Genomic DNA, 12,221 nt, shown 5'->3' with positions numbered 1-12,221 from the left:
AAGTCTTCACGAAGAAATTACTGCCCCACAACCCTCAGTTCTGAAACCCCCAAACTCCCTAGAAACAAAGATTCGTTTTTCAAGTTTGCAGCAAAGGTACGAGGTTACCTTTCTGAGGAAGGATGAATGTGATGGTGGGCGCTGCCCCAGCCCCTGGGCTTCTGCCACATAAATACACGCATGTTCACTTCTGACCACCCAGCTGCCCTGAGGAGGAGGCTGGCTCTTTTCTGTGGCATCAACCGGGGAAATCGCCCCATTTGGTCCCAGTCTCTTGGGAAATTGAGCCCTGAGTGAGCTGCAGTGCTTTTCTACGTGCAGACTGTTTCCCCTCCAGGCTGAAGAGCCTGTGCAGAAAAGCACAGACACACACTGGATGCCGGGGATGGTCCCCGCCCTGCCCGATGTGGCCCTGGGGATGGTTCTGGACAGTAAACCTCGGGGATGGGGAGGGAGGGACTGAAGAGGTGTCTGGGCGGCTCCGGTCGGTTGGTGACAAGAGCACAGCCGCCTCCAGGGCCCCGGGCTGTGGTGGGATTTGTCTTCAAATTCCCCATCCCCTCAGCTCCTCCAGCAGCTGCCCCAGCAGTGGGCTGTGCTGAGGGCGCCCCACAGGGTCCCGGCAGGTACGGCAGCCCCGTGGGAGCTGAGAATAAAAGCCACCACCACCCCACCACCCCCGCTTCCCTTTCTGCTCTTTGCTCCCACGGCTCCTGGGAAAAGGTAAACCCCCAGCGCCCAGATCTCTGCCTACAGTCCTGCACCGCTCAGCCCAGCTGGTCTTCCCCAAACAGGACAGGGGGCCTGAAATCACTTTACTTCTGATCAATTTCTCAGTGGCTTTGGTCGCAAGCTGTCTAGTCTCTGGGGGCCTCCTGGGTAGGGAGGTGTCAGACAGCAGCAGCCACGCGTTTCTGTCCCTCCCCCGTCCCGGTGTCCACCTCTACTGGTGACAGAGGGACACAGTGGGGTCTCAGTTGCAGGCCCGTCTGCTGCATCTCAGACACCCCCCCCAGGGCCCCCGCGCCGCAGGGCACAAGCCCACCTTTGCCTCGGCCGCTGGTGCCACAACACAGAACTACTTTCTGTGGACGTTTGCTTGACGATCTCATGCTGAATTCACCTCGGTCACTTCCTGCTGTCCCAGTATGTTTGGTTTGATTCCCAGTACTCCTGCCACGTTGCCAAACACTGCAGTGAATTTTTGAGCCGTTCTGATTTTGGGGCTCGGGGTGGTGTGGCCGTAGACTCGAGCCACTTAGAAGAGAAGGAGGAACTACTTGGAAAAAGCCAAGGTGAATGGTACACGCAATCCTTTTTTTTTAATCTCTCTGTGTGTTTTAATTAATTTATTTATTTTGGCCGCACGGCATGTGGGATCTTAGTGCCCTGACCAGGGATTGAACCCATGCCCCCTGCAGTGGAAGCAGAATCCTAACCACTGGACCACCAGGGAAGTCCCCTCAATCCTGTTTTCTTAACTTACCAGTCCTATATTCTTCAAATGCATTTGCAAGATACCAGAAGTTTTCCAGTTTATGTTCTAAGGTCGTTAATTCTGCTACTGACACCTCTTGACTATGATTTTAAAGTTAACGATCTTATTTTTGTCAGTAGACAAAAGCTCACCTACCTTGCCATGCTTCATTATTTAAGATCCCAAAGGTGAGTTTAACCTTGAATTTATTTCATGAAGGTTATAAAATTTAGTGTAGGAAACTGGATCTTTTGCTAATTGTAGCAGATACATCAAGATATCAAACATTTGTTCCATTATAAAAAGCACTTGAGGGGCTTCCCTGGTGGCGCAGTGGTTAAGAATCCGCCCGCCAATGCAGGGTACACGGGTTTGAGACCTGGTCCGGGAAGATCCCACATGCCGCGGAGCAACTAAGCCCATGCGCCACAGCTACTGAGCCTGTGAGCCACAACTACTGAGCCCACGGGCCACAACTACTGAGGCTGCATGCCCTCAACTACTGAAGCCCGCGTGCCTAGAGCACATGCTCCGCAACAAGAGAAGCCGCTGCGATGAGAAGCCCGCGCACGGCAACGAAGACCCAACGCAGCCAAAAATAAATAAATTTTTTTTTTTAAAAAAGGCACTTGACAAAGGATAAACCAGGAATAAGTCATTAAGAAGTTGAACTACACATCAAGTTACTGAATTTAAAGTCAGCTGGTAAATTTGGGGGCTTTGTCACTTCGAGCCTGTTACATCCACCCAGATGGTCTGAACTGCTGCATATGTACCTGAGAAAGAGGAAACTGCTGAAGACTCGCAGGCTTGAAGACTGAATTATGTGATCGTTATCAGCCAACTTCTGAATTCTTACGTGTGTATTTCCAGGGGTGTGTGACGTGTCGGCAAACAGCAGAAAGTATCACAGAAACAGGTTTTTCCCGTCATGACTTAAACCCCAGCCTCTTCAGTTACTCCGTGGCTCCTCTGTCCTCTTCACAGCTGACCCTGCACCACGTGGGTCTGGACGCCCGCAGCCGTGGGGGCCCGTAAGTCCTACGTGGATCAGCTGCCGAGCCGTCCAAGGGCCCATGGTGCGTCCACGGGGCCAATGCAGGTCGGATCCCACGTGCCTGCGTCACTGCGGGGCCAAAGCCACGGTACAGACGGTGACAGAGCATCTCACTCCCGCTCTGCACGTCACGCACACAACCCTCCAAAGGGGACAGACACCCACTGGCCTCGCTTAGGGCTCCCGCGAGGCCAGGGCTCCTCGGAGGGCTGCTCACACAGCTGTGCCATCTGTCAACACTCCTCGCCCTGGACACTGAGAACCCAGCGCTTCTTTCACGCCTGTGGGTTTCTCAGCTGCTCCATGGGGAGAGGGGGCAGGGCCACTGCAAAACCTCCCGCCCTCACCACCACGTGAGCCCACGAGGCAGGTCGCCGATGGACTGCGCTTTTAGGTTCTAAGCAGGATAACAGGCGGCTGGGTGACCGACTGCCAGCCTCCAAGCAGGCGTGTTCACGGGGCGCCCTCCAGTGGCCGCCGCGGCCCTTCACTCTCCACGCAGGCGCGCCTGCGGGACTGGCCCCCGGCAGCTCCTAACAGCGTGAAGCGCCGACCCCAGACGAGGAGGCCCCATCCCGCTTCCCGGAGTTTCCCAGAGTTTCCTTCAGAAGTCGGGCTGTGCAGATGCTCTGGCCCAGGAGCCTCGGGTCTCTCAGGACTCACAGCAAATCCTGCTTTTACAAGACACGCCCTCACAGCAGGGAAGGTGAGCTCGGCCCACGGGGTGCCGCTCCGCGTGCGCACGCACACGCACACGCACACCCGGCGGCACTGAGCCCACGGGGCCCGGCTTTCACGGGGGCAGCCCGACACTGGACTTCATGCCGAATCTCTGACCTCCAGCAGTCGGGTCACTAAGGCAGAGCACTGCACGCAGGGGCCGAGCCACGGCAGGAAGGTAAAGAGCGAGCAAAGCAGTCAGGTGACATGGACTTGTAAGAAGTGCTGGAGCTTTTGTAGAAAAACTTTTTATCAAGAAAGAGGCAACAGCGACTGGTGCGACGGGAAGGGGCCTGCTTACGATGGCCAGCTGCCAGACCCGCGGGGACTGCCCGTCACCTGTGCACACAGAAGTTTCCAAATCTACAGAGGGTCACACGAAGGGTCAGGGTTCCTTAGAGATTTGGCCTCGGGCATCTCTCTTCACCAGAAAGCAAGAAAGAGCTAGAAGACGAATGGCTCGTGTCAACAGGACCAGGAGCTCTCCCCTCAGCCTCGCTTGGGACTATCTGAGCGTAAAAACAACAGCGAGCGTGGAATTAAAAGTCTATGCAAGGGGCTTCCCTGGTGGCGCAGTGGTTGAGAGTCCACCTGCCGATGCAGGGGACACGGGTTTGTGCCCCGGTCCGGGAAGATCCCACATGCCGCGGAGCGGCTGGGCCCGTGAGCCATGGCCGCTGAGCTTGTGCTTCCGGAGCCTGTGCTCCGCAACGGGAGAGACCACGGCAGTGAGAGGCCCGGGTACCGCAAAAAAAAAAAAAGTCTATGCAGGGGCTTCCCCGGTGGCGCAGTGGTTGAGAGTCTGCCTGCCGATGCAGGGGACACGGGTTCGTGCCCTGGTCCGGGAAGATCCCACATGCCGCGGAGCGGCTGGCTAGGCACGTGAGCCATGGCTGCTGAGCCTGCGCGTCCGGAGCCTGTGCTCCGCAACAGGAGAGGCCACCACAGTGAGAGGCCCGCGTACTGCAAAAAAAAAAAAAAAAGTCTATGCAGACACTCAGAGGGAAGGAGAGAGGAGGGAGAAGAAGCAGGAAGTCGCCACCTTGTGACCCAGGGCCACCAACCCAGGCAGGACCCGTGAGAGACCCAGGGTCCACGTGCGTACCGTCAACCACGCTGCCGCACCTGGCCTCTCGGCCCCCGGTCTGCATAGCACAGGGGACTGGAGCGGACATGTACGCAGCCAGGAAGGCCCTAAAAGGCCGAGCCCTGCCGGTGGGCACGAGGCAGGCAGCGACTGGCCGGGTGGAAAGGGCTAGAGAGCCATGTGGCCCGCCCGCCCCCTCCCACCAGCAGGCTGACACGAAGGGTGTGGGGGCGGTCATCACGTCTCATGCACCTTCAGGGTTACAAGTCAGCGTGCTGAGGCCCTTCAGAAGACGCAGCCCAAGACAGTTCCCAAGAGGTCAGTATCCGAGTCAGATGGGACCACAGGGCAGCGTGGTGACAAGTGCTCGCAGGAGAGCCTGGCAGAGGCCGTGCCCCGTCCTGGCCAGCCGAGGACGCACAGAACCACTGGGGCGACCCTGACTGCACAGGTTCACACTCAGGACCCAAAAGCACCCATGACGGCAAAGATTCAGAAGCAAGCGTCCACAGAGGCGGTGGTTAGTAAATGACGGTCACCGCGCTACCGTAGCTACGTACCCACTGAGATGTCTGCAAAACTGTGTAGGAGCACACAAAGCACCGAGGGGCTTGGCAGCACTCCCGCCTGACGTGGAGCCTACTCCATGTAGACGCAGGACCACCCAAACCCCACACAGAACCCCCACCACCGGGACGGGCTCGTCTCCCCACCCTCTGACCCAGGCAATCCTGGTGAGCAAGGCCCGCTTTGTAGACCCTCTCAGGACTGTGTCGGGAGCGGCGGCCAAGAGCTGCCACGGAGGGCACAGCATCCTCTGGGCTCGGGCCGCGGGTGCTCCCGGGGAACCCGGGGCTGGACCTTGGTGACCCTTTTGCAAGGCTGAGGGAAGGGCCCCAGAAGCCCTGGCCCTTGGTCTGAAATTGGCACCAGAACAAGCCGGGGGTCCGTCTTCCCGGGAAATTCCAAGCCTCACATAAGAGCCTCCAAGGGAGGCTCCCGGCAGGAGGGCGGGTGGCCGGCCACGTGGGAGAATGCTGGCTGCTTCACGTGCCTCAAACGCTTCCCCTGCGAACCCACGAGCACACCCTCAGGCGCTCACCGGGGAAAGGAAACTTACGCTCAGGTGAAAACCCACCCACAAATTCTGATGGCACCTCTGCTCGTAGAGTCCAAACCCAGAAACGACCCAACGTCACGGCGAATCCTGCTCGGGCTGCATCGTGCGGCTGCCGAGAACAGGCCCCACCTGGCCAGGCCAGACGCCGACCATCGAGGACCGGCACCAGGATGCCAGGCGCCTGGCGTGGGTTGCGCTCACAGGCCAGATGCCCCCCGATGACAGACCTCACGTGGGCACATGCTGACACACCCTCCGGCTCCTGGGTCCGGCAGTCCAGGCGCAGGGCTGGACGCCACCAGCGACCCCCGCGTCATCGCTCTGACTCACACCTCAGCTGTAAGGTGGGATCACGCCTGCACCGCCTCGTGTGGATCACCGTCAGCTCGGAGCAAATCCGTGCAGAAAGTGCTACCACCGTGTCTGCCCGTGGTGGGTGCCCCGACTCCTGAGAGCTCACCCACCCCTCTCTGTGCCCTGTCCCCCCACTTCTCGTTGGGGGTGAAGGGGAGGGGAGACCCTCAAGGCTACAGTGGATCCCAGGCTACAGAGGGGTGGGAACGGGGGGTGGGACAGGACCGTGGACGATTTCCGGAGAAAACGCCTCCAGTGTTTCACGCTATCTTCCCAAATACACCCAGGAATGGAGCTGAGGACAGCTGGTCAGCCCGGCTGGTGAGGAGGCTGTCGCTCGGTCAGGTGTGTGGCCGGGGCCCCGCCGGGAGGAGGGCTCGGAGCCCCTAGACCCACCATGCTGCGCCAGGCGGGCCCTCCAAGACCAGGGGCTCAGGGAGCCAGGTCCCAGGTCCCACCCGCCAGGACACCTGGCCCCCGGGCCGGATTCTGAAAGCAAAGGAAGGCGTGGGCATCCATGTGGGTCTGCAAGGTACTTGAAGCCACGAACTCTACCCTCTGCTCGCGTGCCTGGGGAGGAGAGGGAACGGAGCCCTGCCGGGTGGGCCGGCCCGATGGGGAAACCAGCGCCCCAGCGCCCACCCCTGGCAAGGGGCTCTGCAGGGTCTTCCTGTCCGCGAAGCTTACCAAGCCTAGGAAGAGGCTGTTCTGGTGTCCGCCGTGCAGATGGGGAGGCCAGGACCCGAGAGTTCAGGTGGCCCAGGCGCAACAAGCCGTGGCCACGCCAGGACACCAGCTCCCATCTGTGGACCCCACGTCCATGGCCCCCCGCCAGAAAGCCCACGGCGTGGGGGAAGAAAGATGATGCCGTAAAGCTGGGGTTCACTCTTCTTAAGTTAGTGGTGGAACGTGGAAGAGCTGCGTCCCCCAAAGCAGTAAACCAGCACCTCTGTTTGTTTGCTTTGCCTTAGCTCCACCACTCCAAACCCACCCACCAGGACTCTGAATCTGTCCACCCCGGGCGAAGCGAGACCTTCCGGCTGGGTCCCCCGGATTTGGGCCGACTTTGCCCCTCCAAACAACCTTAGCACGATGGCTTATCTTAAGCAACCGCCTTACGCAGTCAGTGGGCTGAGTCTGACCACTTCGGGCATGGACTTGCTGCACCCCTTGATGGGCTATCCGGCACCCCTTGGAAACAGCGGCGGGAGAGGACGACGTTCACCCGGGCGCAGCTAGATGTGCCGGAAGCGTTGTTTGCTAAGACCCGATACCCAGATGTCTTCACGTGGGCGGAGGTGGCGCTGAAAATCAACTTGCCCGAGTCCAGGGTACAGGTGTGGCTGGAGAACTGAAGCGCTAAGCGCGGCCAGCAGCAGCAGCAACAGAGAATGGAGGTCAAAACAGCGAGGCCTGCCAAAGAGAGGACGTCTCCTCTCGGGGGGTGAGCTCCGAGGGCGGAACAAGTGGCCAGTCCACTGCCCCCTCTAGCACCTCAGGCCCAGCCACTTCCAGCAGCAGTACTCCTGTGTCTATCTGGAGCCCAGCTTCCATCCCCCCACCGTCAGACCCCTTGTCCACCTCCTCTTCCCGCACGCAGAGGTCCTACCCCACGACCTATACTCAGGCTTCAGGTTATAGTCAAGGATATGTTGGCTCAGCTTCCTACTGTGGGGCGTGGACTGTGGATCTCATTTGACCCCTATGCATCACCAGCTTCCCGGACCAGGGACCACACTCAGTCCCATGGGCACCAGTGCAGTCTACCAGCCATCTCAATCAGTCCCCAGCGTCTCTTTCCACCCAGGGATATGGAGCTTCAGGCTTGGGTTTTAACCGAACCACTGACTGCTTGGATTATAAGGACCAAACTGTCTCCTGGAAGCTTAACTTCAATGCTGGCTGCTTGGATTATAAAGATCAGACATCTTCGTGGAAATTCCAGGTTTTGTGAGGACCTGCAAAACCTCTTTTTGTGGGTGATTTTTAAACGTGCTGAGCTAGGCATTCCGGTTCTAGCCGGTTCTAGCCCGTTCTAGCCAGGCACTGGTTAGGCTGAGCTAGGCATTCCGGTTCTAGCCGGTTCTAGCCCGGCACTGGTCAGCCGCGTTAGACAGTGTGGTGCTCACTCATGTGATCAGTGTCCCGGGAGGCAGAGGAGGAAAAGTGAAAGGCCTTGGAGGGGCCTGCCAACCAGCTACCTGAGACGGACCAACCATTCGATACTTCAGATCCTGTCATAGTTTCAGTTCGTTGGTTTTGCTGATTCGCAAAGTGATGAAAGCATTCTAGCCACGTGCAACCAAATACCACCAAAGGTAAACAAACAAAACGAAATTGTGAGGGAAAGGCGGGAAGGACGTAGCCTTCTCAAGCAGGGGTGTTCCAATGTCTCAGCCAATCCTTGGGTGGATCTTAGGAATGGACAGGGTCTCGAGCTCACTCACGTCTCACGACCAACTGGCAGCCGGCACTGAGAACTTTCCAGGCTGTGCGAGTCGTGCGACTGACTGTCCCAGACGCTCTGCTTTGTTTAAGAGTAATGTTCACGAGGAGTCAGTGTGTGCTTACGAGACAGTCAGTGCGCGTCTTACACACACACGGTGCGCCTGAGGTTTTTAGTCTGTGCTGGGCTTCAAAACGGCGATCTCCTGTTATGGCAGAGCAACCTTGAACTCCGCCTCTGCAGGGGTTCTTCTGTGATTAAATGGGTTACGATTACAAGCAAATTCAGAGCAACTGAGTACTCATCTAGAAAGATTACACCTTTGGCTGGAGGTGAGCCACACTGAACCTTTACAACTGAATGTCTCTGGACAAGAAGAGTGAGCGAAGAGAAACAAAAGGACGCTAACTCATCTGTACTTTGCTGCTGGTGAGCCCAGCCGTAAAGAGACGTTGGTCAATTGCTCTGACCCTGATGTATTTACAAGCTGAGATCCTCGCTGTTTATGCTTGCAGATGTTAACTGGAAAAGTTATATACGCGTGAACCTTTCTTCCTGGATTTGGCAGGTATGTATAATTATATTAAAATGGTTCTAGCGCACACACACACACACACACACACACACACACACACACACACACACACACACACTGGGGTTCTCCTCACCCAAGGAAGGCCCTGGCCTTGGAGGGAAGGCCGGGAGGCACTCTGGGGCCAGGTTCGGACACACACCCTCCCCCTGCCCGGCCACCAGGTGACAGCTGACAGCCACAGCTGCGTGGCCCTGACCCCACACCACCAGCAGGGACCAAGGCGCATGCCCGAAGGGGCCTGAAACGCCGGCCGCCGTGGAGATCAGACACCAGGACAGCCTGATGCCGTCTTCCGACCTGGGGTCGATGTTCACGAGATCTTTTTTCCGATTTGCCTTAATTAAAGAGACAGGCCAACTCATCTCCTCTCAGTCTGGTCACCAATCTTAATTCTGACGTCACCCAGCATCCTGGCAGTCGCTCACGGCCTTAAGCACCGGCACATGGAAAACATCACTGTGCACTGTGTCTCTCGGACGGAGAAAGCCGGGCACATACCTGGGAACGAGCGGCTCCAGGGTCCAGACCCCCCTGCCCACGCGTAGGGTGGAGAGCAGGGTGAGGACGTGGGCAGTGCTCTCTGCGGGTCAAAACAAAGCCAGCACACCAAGCAGCACTCAGGCAGGGCATCAGCGTTGCACACACGTGTACAGGCATGTGTGTACAATCACACGCGTGTGCCAAAGACAGCAAGGAGGAGGGCCACAGCAAACCCGTGGATGCGGAGACCGCAGTCAGGCGGCCAGCGTGCCTGAGAACGCCGTCGCAAGCGCGGGGCCTGTGCCGAGTCACGCAGCACCGGCAGCTCGGCCGCGGCCCTTCCGTGGGCGGAGCCGGCCCCCTTCGGCGTTCTGTGGAAATGGTGTCCAGCTTACTGCCTTCAGTTTCCTCTGAACAACAGCAGCGCTCTCCCTGCCTCCTCAATGTAGGTGAAGTTTGCGGAGGGGAGACATTTACGTGGAAACAAAATGATTTCCGAGCCGGGAAGGCTGAGCCCGCGGGCACTGTTACTTCAAGGCCTCCCTCTCCAGGACTCAGGCCTGAGCAGAGCCCCCATCCCCAGGGAGAGGCCAGAACTGGTCAGAACTTCTCTGGCTCCAAAGGCGGCGACACCCGCCTTCCAGCAGCGTGGGCTCTGGCTGCTCGTTCCCGTCACGAGGGCAGAGGCCCCATGAGGCCCGCAGGAGGCACCGACTGGCTGGAAACGGAGATCCGTGAGCCCGCCCTGGAGAGCTGGCACTGAGCCCTTCTGCGGCGCACACGCGACCGTGCTTCTCAGAATGCGCCCCATCAGCGCCGAGGGAGGTGGGGGCGTCCTGGGGGGTCCTTGTATCCCACCTGCACCTGCCCGGGATCCACCGCTTCCCACGGCCGCCCACCCTCCTTGGCAATCGGGGTGGGACCCAGAAAACTTTTCAATGAGGTCACAGGGCGTCCCTAACTTAGGGCAGCCCAGGTCCCCCTGGTGAGAGTTGGCTCCCATGACGTGTGTCCACAGCCAGGGAGGACGTCGTGGCCGCGCAAAGTGTGGCGTTGGCTACGCGGCTCTGTCCCCGTGGGCTCTTTAACCCGACCACCTTCCTCCGGGGCCTCGCCAGGCTGGGGCGCAGAAGCCTGCCTGCTGGACTTCACAGCCCCGGCCTGCTGGCGACGGTGCTGTCACTCGCGGCCATCGGCCAACCAGACTTCCTGGCCACGGCCGACCTGGGCTGTGCCGTCCTCTCCTTTCTGCCCAACATCTGCTACCTCAACACGCAGGACGTGCAGCTGGCGATGCCATTCGCATTCCTGCCATGGCGCCCTCTGTCCTGTCCGCGGGGGCTGGCCTAGCGGCCATCGGGGGCAGCGGCCCTGCCTGGGCACGTCTGGGGAGCTTTGCGAAACCAGGCTGTGTCAGGCAGACCAGATGACAGCCTGGCCTTCGTCCCGCTGCCGGCGTTCGGCGTCCCGCTCGGCGTCCAGCGGGCCAGGCGGGCAGCTCCTACGCAGAGGGGCGCGGCCTCCGCTCAGCTGGTGGTTCCTGGTCGCCCTAACCACCATCGCCCTCCACCTCCCCTACCACAAGGCTCTCCTCCAGCAGGCCAGGCTTGAGCTGCAGAGAGACGGAGGCTCCCCCAGGGACGAGCCGCTTGGGAACCTCGCGGAGCTGGCCCTGCCTGGGGAGAGCTGTGCAGGCTCCCGGCCACCCTCCTCCCCACAGCCGTGTGGCTGGGCCCCGCTGAGTGTCGGAGCATCTCTGGCAGAGGTGCAGGCCGGGGAGGCCGGCAACAGCTTCCCCCCGAAGGGGCTCAAGTAGGAGCCCCTGCCCGTGGACATAAGCCACACAGGCCAGCGGGGGGCTCTCCCAGCCCTGCAGAAACCCAGAGCGGCGTGCTGAGAGCCAACAGGGATGCCGGCTGTCCGGAAGGTGCTTACTGAAAACGAGCTTTACGGCTTTCAACTCAGTTTATACAAAAGCATGACACCTTAGCCCAACCAATACTCACACCTGAGGCTGGAGTGGGGAGTGAGTGCGGGCTGACACCTGACCAGGTGGAAGGTTCTAGCCTGTCTGCTGGCCAGCATCTCTCCCCTACCCCAACCAAAGGGCAAGGAAGGAATCTTGAAGATAAAAACATTACTCAAATAACTTTATGGGCTTGTCATACCCTGGCCCTAAACGGTCGTGGCTGGTTGACCTCCAGCTCTGCCAGGAAGCAGGGGCCGCACAGATCTCAGCAAGAACAAACATTGGTTTTGTCTTTTTAATGCAGCATCACTGGGGGTCTGAGGACATCACCCACAGGCACAGGTGTCCAGCACTAAGACGACGGGTGTGAGCCCGTGGTGACCGTCGCACACCTGTCATGCTGTCCGTGACCCGGCGGACAGCGGGGGCCCGTCACCAGGAGCTCTGGATAGACCGGCAAAAAGCTGTTTCAAAAGCCTCATCTGTTCTATTCGACAGTACGTGCAGAAAGGCTAGTAACACAGGAAACATAAAAATCCAAGGGAGGGTAATTAGTCTTACTCCAAAGCTACATCCATCAGTCTCACTGCATTTACATCACGGTTTTCTTGGTTGAGCAGAGAACAGGGACACGCAAAGGGAAGGCATCTTTCTGGCTTTATGAAACCTCTACCTTTGACAGCTTCGGTTTTTTTATTTTTTATTAAGGCCTTGCTTTTTTAGTTTTTAGATTCACAACAAAAATACGAAGAATTTTAAAATTTTGCATTTATCTCCTGCCCCCAAGCAGGCACAGCCGTCCCTCTCCAGGTGTCACGACCGATGAAGCGGCACTGACACACCTCCACGGCCCCGGTACAGCCTCTACACTGGGGCGCACTGGGTGGTGCCCGCCGCCCAGCTGAGACAGGTGTAT

The 12,221-nt window shown here is 58.7% G+C and overlaps 1 protein-coding gene and 1 pseudogene across 1 annotated transcript in view; one reads left to right on the top strand and one right to left on the bottom strand.

Annotated features, from left to right (window-relative positions):
- The window catches only part of C15H7orf50 (chromosome 15 C7orf50 homolog), a 98,726-nt gene that overhangs the window by 40,582 nt on the left and 45,923 nt on the right, over nt 1-12,221 (bottom strand). The window lies entirely within an intron of this gene.
- On the top strand, nt 6,207-7,797 carry LOC116740581 (annotated as a pseudogene).

Source organism: Phocoena sinus, chromosome 15 (genome assembly GCF_008692025.1).
Source record: "Phocoena sinus isolate mPhoSin1 chromosome 15, mPhoSin1.pri, whole genome shotgun sequence".
NCBI lineage: Eukaryota > Metazoa > Chordata > Mammalia > Artiodactyla > Phocoenidae > Phocoena > Phocoena sinus.
Note: the sequence above shows the minus strand (reverse complement) of the source record. Positions and strands in the feature narration are given on the sequence as shown.